We start from the raw sequence: 16,820 nt of genomic DNA, 5'->3' as shown, positions 1-16,820 counted from the left end.
GCACCCACTGACACGAACGGCTCCCAGAGCCCACCTGCGGCCTTACCTGGCCGACATCTAATAGTGGCGGAGTGCCCAACCATTCACACTCATACTAACAGGCCACACGACCAGCCAATTTCACCACACCAATGCACCCATCCACAATACCATTCTGCAACCGCACCACAAATGCCAATATCCAACCACAATTTACCTATACCTTCTAACTATTCTTTAAACTACCCTCCCCGGGTACTCGTGAAAAGGGGTCCACTCTTCCCCCATCCACACCTTCGCACCATGCACACCACTCCGTACCACTTACTCCAACTCTCTCCACACCACTCATTCTCTGCTCCATATATTCCACACACCTGTACTTGCACACCTGTGCTCTCATACTTGGTGCCGCCTGCACCCTTCTCTCCCCCAAGCGCATTCGCGCTGATCCACAACACTCACTACTCACCATGACACTCATCCGCAATGCTCTCTCATTCATCACTTGTACACTCACACACACCTTGGAGCATTGCCTCACCGATGCCTCATTTGAAGCTGCTCACCAGCACTTCCATTCACACTGCATTATCTGCTCTGTCTACTCCCTTCTAAAACTCGCGCTCCTCCGTCTTCCCTTACACTCAGCGCTCCCCCGTCATTATCAAACACTAAACTACTACGTCCCCACTACAGGTACCAAGTCTCTTACTTAAATCTTGTCACCCATAGTCACCTCTAGTCCCTATCAATATAACCTAACCCACCCGGGCTAGTTTTCACTGCCATACACCCCAGAATCTATAGCGCATTTGCCCCCAGTTTGTGAGGGATGACAGAGTTGCCATCCCACCACATCGGGCATCTCCCACTACCAATTTTGCACATCAAATTTCAACAAATCAAAAATTTGCCAATCACTACCCATCATCTGCCAATCATTACTGCCAATCATCAAATTTTGTTTTTCTAATTTCGGGGCCAAAACACTATCCTCGTCATTACAGTCTACTTACTAATGCCTCTCGGTGCGCCAATTCACTTCTAAAGCTCAGCTTCGTACAGCCAAGCCATGAATGCGGGTTGTTTGGGGCCGGCGGCTGGATACGTCCCGCATTCGGTGCAGGGAAGGAGGTTTACCTGGGCCGAGGTCCCACGCACCATCTCGGCACGGAGCCATCCCATGGCCCGATCTCGACCTGCCGGAATGCCTCAACAAAAAGTGGTCGCCATGATGACCCTTCCTATCGGGTTGCCCGCTCCGCCTAGTGGAGCACGGACGCGGCCGTTCAAAGCGAGGCCCAGCGTGGATCGCGTACGGCGGTCCTTTTGAACCCGCCGTGGCTCGGATCCCCGCTGGTTCTCGCGGCACGCGAAGCCCGGCACGCACCGAGGGCCCGATTCGGCTATAAGTCGCTCTAACCGCTAACCCGGTTACCGTCGATGACTCACCTGCATGCTTACACGCATACGCTACCCCTTTCTTGCTCATACATCCAGCCGTTTCCCTGCTCTTGGTCATTGCACCTTCTCTTACACACCCAGGTACACTCATTCCGCTCACAGACTGGGTCACACACCTGACCACCGAACACCTTGGCACACATTCGTCGCTCGCACACCTCACCAACACACCTCTTCGCGCCGCCTCCTCGGTCACCTCCTCTGTGACAATCACAGGTGTGCTCTCACTCGCACACCCAACCACGTGCCTCACTACCAATTCCAGCGTGCATTCCCACACACGCTCTACCATTCCAGGTGTGCTTCCTTTCTCACCTGTCACAACCAACTCACGCTCCGTGTCACTCTTACTACTCTCACCTCCACTCTTGACAGCGCACTCACCCTTACTCTCGACAGCGCACTCTTTCCTCATGCACCCGTCCGTTACACACCTTTCTCGCGCACACTCTCCCGTTACACCCTCTGTAACACTCACCACAGGTGTACACTCTTCCTTACTTTTGACAGTGCACTCTTTCCCCATGCACCCCAGAGTCGGACTTTCTCGCACACCTCCTTTTTCGCACACAAGACCTGTCGCACACTTCACCAACGGCCTCTCACGAACACCCGGGTCCATCTCGACCCCCAAGCTTATTAAATCACCTGGCGCATCATACGCACGACCATATTGGTCACCACTTACACCGGGTCCTCTTTCTCTTCGCTTCTCCTCCATCACCTGCGAATCCCTCATCCGGTTAATGAGCACATCATCACGATCCGAACACAGACTTTGGACCAATTCTTTTACTTCCTCTTTGATCTCTTTCTTATCCCCTCTCCGTCGCTTCTTAATTTCGCTTACCCCTTCTTCCACTTCTTCTAATTTCTGCTTCACCTCTTTTATTTCCCGGTGCGTCTCCTCAAGCTCGTCCTCTAAGGCCACCTTGACCGTTTCTATGTGCGTCCTCACCTGCCGGTCCTTCGTCTCCATTACCTCTGTCACCTCGTCCAACCTCGTTGTCAGTCCCTCACGTACCATCTGACACTCTTTTTTAATTACCCCTACGTCCTTTTTCATCTCCTTCTGTGTCGATTTTAAACCCTCTATTACCGCTGTGTTCTTCTTTACCTGGTCCCCCAACTCCTTTTGTCCCACTGTCAGTTGTTCTACTCCCAGCGTCAACTCCTCTATACCACCTTGCAATTTTACAGTCCCCTTTCTCACCTCCTTCTCCATGCGCTCCTCACAGTGCCTCACCTCCTCGCGCACTCCTCCGACCTCCTCACTCACACCTCTTCTGATCTCCTCTCCCATCACTTGCATCTCCTGCCCAGATGCCACCCTCATCTGCTCCATTTCCTCCCTGTGAGCATCCAATTTAGTTTCTACCCCCATTCTGACCCCCTCTATCTGCTGCCCCATTTTTTAAACTTCCCTTTCCGCTTGGTCCCTCATGTCCCTCAATTTGCCTTCCATACTGTTTTCTAACCCTTCTAACCCCTTTTTGATCCCTTCCATTTGATTCTCTTGAGCGGCCATTCTGTTTTCTACCCCCGTTAACCCCTCCTGTATTTCCCCTAATCTATTGTCTAATCCCTCTATTCTACTCCCTAACCCTCCGATCTGGGCCCCCATGGCCTCCCTCAATTTCTCGCTTTTGGACCCCATCCTTTGTTCTAACCGTTGGCTATTGGCCCCCATGTCCTCCCTCAATTTCTCGCTATTGGACCCCATTACCCCCATTTGCTCACTCTGAGCCTCTATACTGTTTTTCAAACCTCCAATTTGGTCTCCCATTTGTCCCATAAGGGCCCTCATTTGCAGGAAAAAAGGTTCGAATCCACCAGCGGCGCTGCTACGGTCGCGGGTGCGGTCGCCGTAGCCATGTGCGAGGCGCCATTTTGCGCGCCCGTAACCTCGTGCGCGAGGACGCCATTTTGCGAACCTGCCGCCCTCACTGCTTCGCTCTCCTCATGTCCCTCAATTTGGTCCTGGATCGACCCTGCCTCACTCTCCTCTACCGGAACCCAGCCGTCTTGATCTCCCATAGCGCGACTTTCAAAATTCGGGTTTTTTGTAAAACAAAATCAAATTTCGGTGACTTATAATTTTGAGCGCGTTAAGCGCGCTTCGGGTCCGTATCTCACTCCCGACACCAATTGTTACGGTAATAACACAATTGGTGTCCAAAATTTGGGCTAAATAAATTTAGTCCCAGGTTCGAATCCCAACTCCTGACAACCAATTGTTACGGACGCGGTTTAGATGTTATTTACCGAGCGGTGGTATTGCCGCGACCGAACAGTTATTCCCCGACTAGACCCCGATTCCACCCAGACGTTGACCAAATCGCGCTATGCCAAATCAATGATGGAAAGGACACGACGACTGGGAAAGAGGAAACGACGCAAGGGGTACAGTTCTCAAGACCTCCGGAGGAGGGTATAATTACAGTGGTGGAGAAAAGGGGGTAGATTACACGGCAGAGTGAGGTAAAAGACACAGAAGAGATGGGCACTTAAATACAATCTTATCTATTCCCGGACAGACCACAGACAAACGGAACAAGGCTGACTTACACAGGGATTGATGGCAGGGAGGGACAGGTAGTTCGATGGCACAAGGTGCACCTTGGCTCGGGGACAGGATAAAGCACGGTCCAGTCCAGAAGATGCGGGGAGGCCTCACAGCGCTCGGAGGTGGTCTTGCTTGCTCCAAGCTCAGCGCGCATCTGACGTCACCTCCCTCTCCCTGCGCATGCTCAGCGGGGAGTGACACGCCCTCGGCTGGTTGGCTCCGCCCCACTGGGGCCGGTCCGCCGCTTCCATTGGGTGCGGGGGTTACCGGGCTCCGCCCTTGAGGAGGAGCTGACAGGGAGCCCCTATTTGGTAACCCCGTCGAGCACATGTTCGATGGCGGCTCGTTGGGGAGGCCTGGTGCCCTCCCAACACCCCCTACCAACCAAGCCGGAGTGAGGACGCGCACTCCCCGCGCCCGCCGCTGCCGTTGCTGTTGTTGTTGTTGTTGTTGTTGTTGTTGCTGAACCGTGAGGAAGAGCTGCGGGGAGGTATTGGGAGGTCCTAAACTTCCTAACGGTGCCATACAATCACATTCTGGTGCAACGAAGGGTCAGAATTAATGGAAACGAGTCCTTAACTGACATAGACTAATAATAACTAGCAAGATGTCCTATAGTTGTCTTACATGAGATGCGGTGAACCTGGGCACGACATTTAATGGGGGAAATAGGGGGAGGTCGGGTCTACAGAGTGTTGTTTACAGAAAATGGGACTAGGGAATGGGGGATTGGGGATAGTTGGGAAGTATTGAGGAAATAGGGGAATATTTACAAGCGGATATGGATGGATGCAAATCCCATATCCGCAACAATATATATATATATATATATATATATATATATGTATATATATATATGTATATATATATATATATATATATATATATATATATATATATATAATATATATATATATATATATATATATATATATATATATGTATATATATATATATATATATATATATATATATATAGATATATATAGATTATATAGATATATATATATATATATATATATATATATATATATATATATATATATATATATACATATATATATATATATATATATATATATAATATATATACTAGCTTGGCTCGGCTCACTGCGCTCGCCTCACCAAGCGTCGTTACTGAGGAACGGGCCTTATTTTAGCTGAGGATAATGACTGTACCTGAGTTGCTGTGTTGTCATGATTTACACCAATCATAATACAAACAATTATTTTGCACAAATGTATTTGTTGTGTTTGTGATATTACATTTTTATAGGCAATTTAGGTTGAAGATTCAGGTTGAATGTTTTTTTTTTTCAAGAAAGAACCCCTCAGCATAGGGGAGGGGTAGGTGCAGACTGGAAGTTTGGGTAATTTTGGGTAATTTGGTAATTACCAGTGCAGACTGGTAATTCAAAACACCTCACCACCACGTAATTCAAAACACCTCATCACCAACTAATTCAAAACACCTCACCACCACATAATTAAAACACCTCACCACCACGTAATTATAAATACCTCACCACCACGTAATTCAAAACACTTCACCACCATGTGATTTAAAAACACCTCACCACCACATCATTTAAAAACACTTCACCACCACATAATTCAAAATACCTCACCACCACGTGATTCAAAACCACCACAACGTTATTAAAAACACTTCACAACCACGGAAACAAAAGTTTGAGGGAGTCGTTAAGTGAGAACACAGACACTGCCCAGATGTGCAGATATCTATCTATAATTCCAGTAATCTCTGTATGTCTGTATGTCTGTGTGTCTGTGACCGCTGTTTCTCGACAACCACGGGTCCGATATACTTGAAACTTGCCAGGTATATTGCTGGGGACCCGAGGATGTGCCTTTTCAAGGTTTCATATTAATCGGACAAGTAGTTACCGAGCTATGTCCAAAAAACGATTCAACCAATCAGAGAGCAGCGAGTTATCACGTGTGCCGAACGTGGCGAACAGACTCTGCCTCGGACGGCACATTTGAGAGCGTATTCATTTATTTCACGTTGGCAAACTATGTTGCCGCTATGTTGGCGTTAAACTATGTTTTAAAACTAATTAAAACTAATTTGCGATTCTTTCGCTTTCCTGCGCGTTTGTGCACGCTATGGCGATTTCTTTACCAAACTCCGCAAGCCGTTCGCTTTGGACCAAACCATTTCATGTAAATAGAGGGGGGGGATTGTCACCGTACTCGCAAGCCGTTCGCTTTGGACCAAACCATTTCATGTAAATAGAGGGGGGGGGGATTGTCACCGTACTCGCAAGCCGTTCGCTTTGGACCAAACCATTTCATGTAAATAGAGGGGGGGGATTGTCACCGTACTCGCAAGCCGTTCGCTTTGGCTTTGCGAATGGACCAAACCATTTCATGTAAATAGAGGGGGGGGATATAATTTTAGATATATATATAGTACGGGCACGCCCTAGTATAGATAAATGACTGTACCCGAGTTGCCGTTTTGTCATGGTTTAAACCAATTATAATTCAAACAAGTATTTTGCACAAATGTATTTGTATTATACGTGATATCACATTTGATAAACAATTGAAGTTGAAAAAAAAAATTTTTCCCCAAAAAAGTCCCCCCCCCCCCCCCCCCCCCCAAAAAAAAAAAATTGGAATTTTTTTCAAAAACAATACCCTTAGGACATACCGACGGGAGAGATATGTGCATACCAGAAGTTTGGTACGATTTCACAAAAGTTTGAGAAAGTAGTTCAGTGACAACACAGGACAGGACAGACACTGCACAGATATATACTGTATGTATATATATATATGTATATATATATATATATATATATATATATATATATATATATATATATATATATATATATATATATATATAATATATATAAAAACGATGGAGGTTTCATAAATTTTTCAATACAATTATGATTTTGAGTTTCCATCTGACCCCCGCACATACAATATCAGATCATGAGTAAGTAATAATAAGAACAGAGCAGACCATCGATGATGCAATTTGACGTTAACTTGTTGTGGTTTGGGAAAAAAGCCACTCCTCAACTGACCTCGTGCACCAGCACATGGCCGGAAATGAGTGGTTACCTAGGGAATAAAAGTGGACATGTGCCGAGACACGGGATCTATTGGCTTGATGAAGCTCGCTGGGAAGCAGATGAAACGTTGCCTGAGATCGGGACTGCTCTTGCTTATTACTTATAATCTTAAATTAACGGAGTAGATCTAGTTACTTTTTTGGTTGGATGCGCCTTTCTTCTTTAGACAGGTCAAAGGTGAGTGCGTGTGACACCTCCCATCTATCCTGCCAGTATATACAAATTATATATTGCAACGACTTGTGTGCGCATCAACCAATTGTTGAACAGCATAAACTGCATCCACCCAGAAACAGAGATTGGCCAAGTCTCTCAAATCTTTTTGAAGTCTGTGCCACGTCAGCACAAGAGTTGTGGATTGAGTTATTAAAAAATGTTTGGTTATTGAGTTATTTGAGTTATAAAAAAAAAAAAAAAGTTCTTTAAAAAATCAAATTAATTAAAAAATGATTCCCCCTGAACATGATTACCACCCCCTTGGTTCCCAAAGTGATTCCCAAAATGAAGTATTCAACCCCCTGAGTCAATACTTTGTAGAAGTGCCTTTGGCAGCGATTCCAGATTCGAGTCTTCTTGGGTATGTCTGTATCAGCTTTGCACATCTGGATTTGGGAAGTTTCTCCCATTCTTCCTTGCAGATTTGCTCAACTTCTGTCAAGCTTGATGGGGGGCATCGGTGAACAGCCATCTTCAAGTCTTTCCACAGATTTTCAATGGTATTCAAGAGTCTGGGCTTTGCTTGGGCCACTCAAGGACTTTCACGTTCATGTTCTGAAGCCATTCCAGTGTTGCTTTGGCTGTATGATTGGGGTCATTGTCCTGTTGGAACGTAAATCTTCACGGCAGTATAAGTTCTTTTTGCACGCTGAAGCAGGTTCTCCTCAAGGATTTGCCTGTATTTGGCTCCAAAGTCTCCCAGTCCCTGCTGCTGAAAAGCATCCCCATAGCATGATGCTGCCACTACCATGCTTCATGATAGGGATGATGGTAGATGGGTGATGAGCTGTGCTCGGTTCCCGTCAGATGTAGCGCTTTGCATTCAGCCCAAAGAGTTCAATTTTTGTCTCATCAGACCACAGTATATTTTGCCTTATGCTCTCAGGGTCTTTCACGTGCCTTTTTGCAAACTCCAGGTGTGCTGTCATGTGCCTTTCTCTTAGGAGTGGCTTTCGTCTGGCCACTCTCCCATAAAGCCTAGATCTGCAAAGTGCTGCAGAGATTGTTGTCCTTCTGGCAGGTTCTTCCATCTCAGCCAAGGAGGTCCGTAGTTCTGTCAGAGTGGTCAATGGGTTCTTGGTCACCTCCCTGACCAAGGTCCTTCTTACCCGGTTGCTCAGTTTGGACGGACGTTCAGCTCTAGGAAGCGTCTGGGTAGTTACATATTCTTTCCATTTGCTAATGATGGAGCTCACTGTGTTTTTGGGAACTTTCGACACTAGAAATTGTTTTACACCCTTCCCCAGATTTATGTCTCACAATTCTATCTCGGATTTCTACGGACAGTTCCTTGGACTTCATGGTAGAGTTTCTGCTCTGACATGCACTGTCAACTGTGGGACCTTGTATAGAAAGGTGTTTCTTTCTAAGTCATGTCCAATCAATTGAATTGGCCACAGGTGGACTCCAATCAAGTTTTGGAGACATCTCAAAGATGATCAAAGGAATTTGGATGCACCTGAGCTCAATTTTGAATGTCATAGCAAAGGGGTTGAATACTTATTGACTCAGGACATTTCAGCCTTTCAATTTTAATTATTTTGTTGAAAATTTTCTAAAAAATAAATTCCGCTTTGACATTATGGGATATTTTGTGTAGATCAGTGACAAAAAATTCTGAATTTAACCCATTAAAAATGCAGGCTGTTACACAACAAAATGTGAAAAAGGTCAAGGGGTGTGAATACTTTCTGAAGGTACTGTACCTGCCCCCATCATGACCATTGCAGTGCAAATTTTATGTTTTGTGTGTTGCCTGCCATTGGTCATGTGCTTTGTGTTACTCCCACATGATGAACATCACATCAAATGAACAATGGTGATTGGTCCTTGAAGCGTGGAGGTGGTAAAATCAGTGAAACCATTTTGACATCCCTTCACAATACAATGCATTACTAGATGTGACAAAAAAAAACAGGAGGGTCCAAAGCAGACTGAAGGCGCAATGCAAGCACACAACACCGACATGGCAGTCAAACACCAGCACAACACTCTAGCTCTAGCATGCCACATCAGCATGCTGCTTCACCATGCAATGCAAGCACATTGCGGCACTCACATCCACTTATAATCGGTGCCTGCTCACCCGCAATCACATGACCGGCTTGCCAGCACACTCTACCTATACACCACCTGAGGAACCCAGAAAGGAAGGAAGCAGCAATCGGGTGATCCTACGGAAGTGCATGAGGATACACCCACATAACACCAGGTCACACCACTTGTGATTCACAAAAGAAAACCCCAAAGACCTTGGCACCCGAGAAAACAATCCATGCCTTGGCACGTGGCCGGAAACAAGTGGCAAATCCGATGTGAAATTAAACGTTAGTCTTTTAACTGAACAATCACCTTAACGTTGTTATTCTGAAAGACCAGGAACTTTCACATGTCTCCCATCTATGACTATTTTCAGCTATTTTACAAGTACTTTTTAACAACAACACGCATCCGCTCTCATAAAATTCCTTATAATAGGAAAACGTTGGTATTTCTGGGAATGAATGAGCATCAACGCGTGAATAACCAAACGTTATTGGCCGATATTAAAAACAAATGCACAAGTCTGACGTATTTCTTTTCGCAGGCCCCTGATGTTGCTCCACTTCCTTCCTCCCCCCCCTCTCTCGCCCCCCCCCCGACTTCCCCTGCCCCTCTCTCGCCCCCCCCGACTTCCCCTGCCCCCCTCTCGCCCCCCCCGACTTCCCCTGCCCCTCTCTCGCCCCCCCCCCGACTTCCTCTGCTACTCCTTCCATATGTGCTGCTGCTCTTCCTCCTCCCTTCCCAGGTCACTGTCCCTCCTTCTTCCTTCCCTGCTGCGACCCCTTTTACTCCCCCAACTCAGCACCTTCTTCTCTATCCCTTTTGTCTCAGTTACCACAACTTTATTCACCTGGTTTCGAACGCCTATGGCCTCCCCATCGACACGTCTGACCTCACCTGCCAGATCACGCCATTATCGCCTGGTTTTCTCCATCCTTAGTGAAACTAACCTTCCTCACCAATAATGGACTGTACTCCATTTCTGTCCCTTATTACCTTCGCAAAAGCGGAAGGTTATGTTTTGATCGCTGTGTATTTATTTGTATGTCTGTGTGTGTGTGTGTGTGTATGTTATTCGCATAACTCAAAAAGTATTCAACCGAATTGCATGAAATTTGGTGGGATGATTGGTTATTATACGGGACACATTTGATTAGATTTTGGGAGCAATCGGGTCAAAGTTCAAGGTCAAGGTCACGAAAAGGTCAAAATCGTATTTTTACCATAGCGCGGTCAATTTTTATCCAATTGGCATGCAACTAATGCCAAAATGTTCAGAATTCAATGCCCGATCTTGTGATATACGACATGACCCAGTGAAGACATTACCCTTGTTAGCGGTTGGGGGTCAAAGGTCAGGGGGGTCACGACCTTGCAAAATGTGCGTTTTTTGTCATAACTCGGTCAATTCTTATCCGATTTGCATGAAATCAGCACCAAACTGTTCACTGTTCTGTTCCCTACACTCCCATGCCAAGTACAGAACAGTAGCTGCGGCGAAGGTATGCGCTCTACCGAGTGCCCGTTCTAGTTTTCTATAGTATTGTCGCTATGTACTATAAATTGACTTGCCTCGCATACAGGAAGTGGCCTCACTATCTGTTCCATATAACACCCTTGTCTTACCTCCACCTTCCCAACATCCTTTCCTGCTCTCTGAGTGACTCCATTTATGAAGCACGTTCTCCTGACATGCACCAGCGCCAATCCACTGGGTCTTTCTTTATATTCCCCTGTTTGTGGTGGGTACTGACACCTGGTCGACCGACTGAGTTTGACAACGTCACACAAAGTTCGGACATGATGTGAAAGCCAACGTCTTCTCCCAGGTGGTAAGTCTCACCCAGGTGATTCACTTTCCAATGTTGATTTCACCAAATGGCTCACCCTCTCTGCTTTATCGAGTAATATCAAACTTTCCTGATAACGTATCCTGTTCTTTATCTGCCACTCTCAGCTACTCGGATCATGTGCTTGTAAAACTGAATTTCTCATTGGCTGTGTTCCAAGATCTGCTCCAATCCAGTTTATGATAAGCTGCTTCTGGTATAAAGCTATAAAGTATAAGCTGGCCCGGTTTAAGGTTCGGTGTTCCATTTTCTCCACCACCCATATTGACAGGGTCTTCACGAGTTGACATAATCTGGAAGTAGCGTGGTCTTGGCTTGATGGTTAGGGTGTCTGGCATAGGATCCTGAGTTCCTGACTCAGCCTTTCATCCTTCCAAGATCAGTGAAATGAGTACCAGTGTACTGGTAATAGGGACATTGCATCAGCAGCACAACGGTGCCCTCAGCCAATGATGCTACCTGCAGTCCTGTGCTGCATACGAAAGAAAGAATCTGGAACTCCCGACACAAGAGCTTACTCTTCCTCATTGGCCACGGCAGCGTCACCTCAGTGCCACCGTTAATTCAGCCCAGACACACTTTTTTGAAATACCAACTTCTTTCCTGGAAGTCCTAGCAATGTCCATGTGTTTTATACTTCTCCCACCCCCCCCCCCCCACCACCCTCCACCCCTTCCCACGCCTCCTCTCCTCAAGCCCACTCCTTCCCACAGATCTCCCTATGTCCCTGCGCTCAAATGTTGTGCATGTGTGCTTCCCCCCCCTCTCCCCATCTCGTCTACCGCTCCCCTTATTATATGTTTTATGTGTCCGTTTTTTTTTGGGGGGGGATTAATGTTAGCTCTTTCACGACCCTCGATCTTGTATACAAAAAAAATTTAAAAAAATAATTTTTTTTACCTCCACCACCAAAGGTGGACCGAGTTTATGTTTTCACCCGTCTGTCTGTTTGTTACTTATGACATATTGGTTGGTCAAGTACAGCATATTGGTTGGTCGCATGCGTTATTCTGTCTGTCTGTCTGTATGTCAGTCACCTACAGGTCGCATTTTTAAACCGAAACTTCACCAAATAGTAGAGTTGGTCATAAGGAAGAAGCCTGTTGTTTTTGAGTTCAACAGGTCAACATAGGCCAAAGGGCAACAATTTTGTTGAGTTTCTAAAATCCTCAATTTTCATCTGATTGACTTGAAATTTGAAGATTATTTGCATATCTGATCATTGAATTCAACCACAAATTATTCTTGAGGTCAACATAGGCCAAAAGGTCAACATGGGCTGTATTTCTAAAATTGTTAATTTTCATCTGATTGACTTGAAATTTCAACACGATTTGCATATCAGGTCATCTAATTCAACCACAAATTATTCTTGAGGTCAACATAGGCCAAAAGGTCAACATGGGCTGTATTTCTAAAATTGTTAATTTTCATCTGATTGACTTGAAATTTCAAGACGATTTGCATATCAGGTCATCTAATTCAACCACAAATTATTTTTGAGGTCAACATAGGCCAAAAGGTCAACATGGGCTGTATTTCTAAAATTGTCAATTTTCATCCGATTGACTTGAAATTTGAAGAGATTTGCACATTTTGTCAATGATTCAACCACCAAATATTTTTGATGTCAACAAATGCCAAAAGGTTAACATAGGCCAAAGGTCAACAACTTAGGTGCAATTTCTAGAATCCTCAATTTTTATATTATTGACTTGAAATTTGGAGAGGATTGCATATCTGGTCACTGAATTCAACCACAAATTATTTTTGAGGTCAACATAGGTCAAAAGGTTAACATGGGCTGGGTTTCTAAAATTGCCAATTTTAATCCGATTGACTTGAAATTTGAAGAGATTTGCACATTTTCTCATTGATTCAACCACCAAATATCTTTGAGATCAACAAATGCCAAAAGGTTAACATAGGCCAAAGGTGAACAACTTAGGTGCAATTTCTAGAATCCTCAATTTTCATATTATTGACTTGAAATTTGGAGAAGATTTGCATATCAGGTCACTGAATTCAACCACAAATTATTTTTGAGGTCAACATAGGTCAAAAGGTCAACATGGGCTGGGTTTCTAAAATTGTTAATTATCATCTGATTGACTTGAAATTTCAAGACGATTTGCATATCTGGTCACTGAATTCAACCACCCATTATTTTTGAGGTCAACATAGGTCAAAAGGTCAACATGGGCTGGGTTTCTAAAATTGTTAATTTTCATGTGATTGACTTGAAATTTCAAGATGATTTGCATATCTGATCACTGAATTCAACCACCAATTATTTTTGAGGTCTAAAGGTGAAAAGGTCAACAAAGGCCAAATTTATAAAAGCGTCAATTCTCATCTGATTGACTTGAGATTTGAAGAGTATTTGCATTCTTGATCCTTGAATTCAACACCAAGTATTTTGAGGTCAAATTTGTTTAAGGGTATTCACAAGTATCGTGCTCGGCCCTGCGTCTTTCTTGTTTGTTTGCCTGTGAGAAGGATATCTGAAAACGTTACGGACGGATTCAGACGAAACTTGGTGGACTAGTGGATGCGTTGGGTATCTGACAAGAACAAGCCAATTAGAAGCGCCTCCTCACATGGTAAATTGCTAGCCTGTTTTTTTCCCCTAGCGGCTAGCAGGTAAATTGATAGTCTGCCACCTCACATCTGGTCTTGCCCCCACTCCTTGTCCATTCGAGTCTTTATCTCTGCCATGACCTACCCAATTTTATTGTGTTCATTCAGTAACCAAAATGGAGTATCACGTAATGCACAGATCTGCCACTTCACATGATCTACAGGAGGCATGTTCTAAGTTACTATGCCCATCACTTCCAGTGAGCATGATACATAAAGTGGGAGTGTGGTGGTTAATGTGCAGCCTGTGGCTGTTTGGCTGCATCATTTTCTGGAGGCGTGGCTGTGCTGCTGATGCAATGCCTCCTGTTACGAGTCAGCTGGTAGTCATTTGCCAACCTCTTATAGATGACAGGCTGAGCCAACCCACCTGGTGTTAATTCAACGACACGACAGGAGCTCAAACTCAGGACACTATGATCTCAAGCCCAGTAAGCCATCACCAGGCTAAGTGGGAGTGTGCTGTTGCACAACAGATCCTCATCAGCAGATTTTGGTTGTACATTAACTGCACTTAAAGCCCAAACTACACATGCAGCAAGCAAAGCTCAAACTTTGTGTCAATGCAAATAGTCTTTTTTTCTCATGAGCATGCATCATGCAGGACATTTGTTACATCCGCCACCGAAGTTGGATGGAGGTTATGTTTTCACCCCTGCCTGTTTGTCTGTGAACAGGCTATCTCAAAGAGTTGTGGATGGATTCGGACAAAATTTGGTGGAGGGTTTGGGTATGTGACAAGGACGAAATGATTAGATTTTGGTTAAGATCCGGATTCGAGAATTTTTTTTGGTGATTCGTCACCATTGAGAGATAGGGCTAAAAACGATACATAGCAGGATATCTCAAAAAGTTGTGGACTGATTATGACAAAACTTGGTGGATGAGTTGGTTAGATGTCAAGAACAAACTGATTAGATTTTGGTTCATGCTCGGATCCAGATCCGGTCTATCAGTGGAATGCAAAACGGAAACTACTAAGTGCCTTCCTTGCTATTCTTCTGCTTCTTCTTTAGTTTGATCATTTATACACTACAACTGTAGGTCGAGTGATGAGAGCCACTTGATTTCAGAGTCAGTGGCTTCATGTGTTTCTGCGGCGGATCTCATGAATCTGCTCTTTGCACAATCTTGCACTACGTGTAGGACTGTCTGATCCTGGTGACCATAAGAACATTCAGGGCTTTCCGTTAGCTTCCACGTATGTATAGGGTGAGCAGTCCTTGCATGTACAGTTCACGGTGGGTTTAGTCCACTCTACTGGCATCTGTGGAGATCAAAGCCCGGGGGCTCCTGGGTGGGGTCTGAGATTAGCCGGCTATTTGAAACTGATACCTTGTCCCATTGCTGGCGCAACAACTCCTTGCTGTTCATGTTGACTGATCTCATTCTACTAATTCAGAAAGGCTTTCGATGCCTTCAGTCAAGGTCTTGGAAGGTTCATTAGCTCTTCATGGACATCAGGTTAACATTGATCTCCATCCAGAGGTATTCTCAAGATGTTCGTACTTGCCTCTGAATGTCTGGGGGTGCTATGTTGTTCAGCACAGGTAGCTAAGGTATAGGAGTTGTCATTAGGGTGCCAAAGATGATTCTCATGGTGGAGTTCAGAATAGTATGAAGATGTTTAGTATGACTGCCCCTATCCCAGACAGGTGAACAGCTCTCTGTAGTGGGATAAACCAAAGCAAGGATAGAAATTCTCTCAAACTTGGCCATGATGGCATTTAATTGCTGACTCACGTTCGGCTCTGCTGGCCTGCTGCCTTGTGGCACATGATCTTGCTCCACTGGGAGCACTGGGCTCACTGATAAGGCCGCCAAGCAGTGGGGATGACTCCACTGTCTCCTTGAATCGATCTTCCTCGACGCTGTCTTCCAGGGACACTGGAGTATCGAACCATTCTTGACCCACCTGGTCCTGCTCATCTTGGTCTGACATAGTGTTACCTGCTACCAATTTCTCCCAAACTTGTTCTTTAATTTTCGAGGCATGATTGCTCACACCTCAGGTCCAAATCGACACTCCTGTTGCAGTCATCGGAAGAGTTCCAAATCCCACACCTCACCACTGTGACAGTCATTGATCAGATAACTCAGAAACCCAACAAATCTATAATAAAAAAAGACCACAGACACTGGCCGGGGCTTCCTGCCCAGGGTCGGTTTACCATACCTGTGAGATGAATGAAGCAGGTGGGAAACCATGCCTGGGGCTGCGTAATTATTACTAGTTGGCCAAGCAAACCAACACTCTGCATTACACTGTTGTTATCTAACGAGCCGATTGATTAATTGAGCTAATTATTCCCAGAAGCGCTATCTCAGACCAAACCCGAGCAGGATAAGTCAAGACACTAAATCAACTCTTTCATTTATTAGGCACCAAGCAATAGAGTGGGAAAATTGCGGGAAGAATGGCAGTTGTGGAATTCAAATGGGAAAATGGTGGGAAAAATCAGGATGGGACAACGCAAGCCATATAATACATTTACAAGCATGTATACATTCCTCTTATCCCCTACAATGATAAAACCCTCCCTCAGATGCCTTACAACAATGACTGCACTTTTACAATAAATGAATCCAGATACCTGAAGGAAGACAAGAGAGAGTGGGAAGAGGAGTTAAGAAATTCAGGGTATGGGAGATGACGTGTGTGGTCTACTTTGTGCTTCAGTGCACCTTCATTGACCTCAGCAGAGGCTGCTGTGCCCACTGCTGGGTGGGTCGGGCTTCCTCCACCCCCCCCCCCTGGACTCCTTCCTCTGCCGTCGAAGTGCCCGTTCAGGTGGAGAAACTGTCGTACCTCCACAAGTCAAACGCGATGACTTGCGTGCCTGCGGGAATCCCGTGCCATCGTTTGAGGGCAAGACACGCCTTTGACGCAGCGTGACGATCGCCGGGTGAAATGAAAGCGTGCTGGAGGAGAAGTACATGTTGTGC

At 45.2% G+C, this 16,820-nt stretch overlaps 1 long non-coding RNA gene across 1 annotated transcript in view; it reads left to right on the top strand.

Moving 5' to 3' along the window:
* Positions 1-11,039: 11,039 nt before the first annotated feature.
* LOC137426499 (uncharacterized) overlaps positions 11,040-16,820 on the top strand; it is a 68,755-nt gene continuing 62,974 nt past the window's right edge. Inside the window, exon 1 of the long non-coding RNA XR_013623676.1 lies at positions 11,040-11,216. This is a non-coding gene — a long non-coding RNA (uncharacterized LOC137426499). The remainder of the gene's footprint in view (positions 11,217-16,820) is intronic.

Source organism: Myxine glutinosa, chromosome 5, assembly GCF_964187855.1.
Source record: "Myxine glutinosa chromosome 5, kmMyxGlut1.1, whole genome shotgun sequence".
In the NCBI taxonomy this organism is placed as follows: domain Eukaryota; kingdom Metazoa; phylum Chordata; class Myxini; order Myxiniformes; family Myxinidae; genus Myxine; species Myxine glutinosa.
This window is presented reverse-complemented; position numbering and strand designations above follow the sequence as displayed.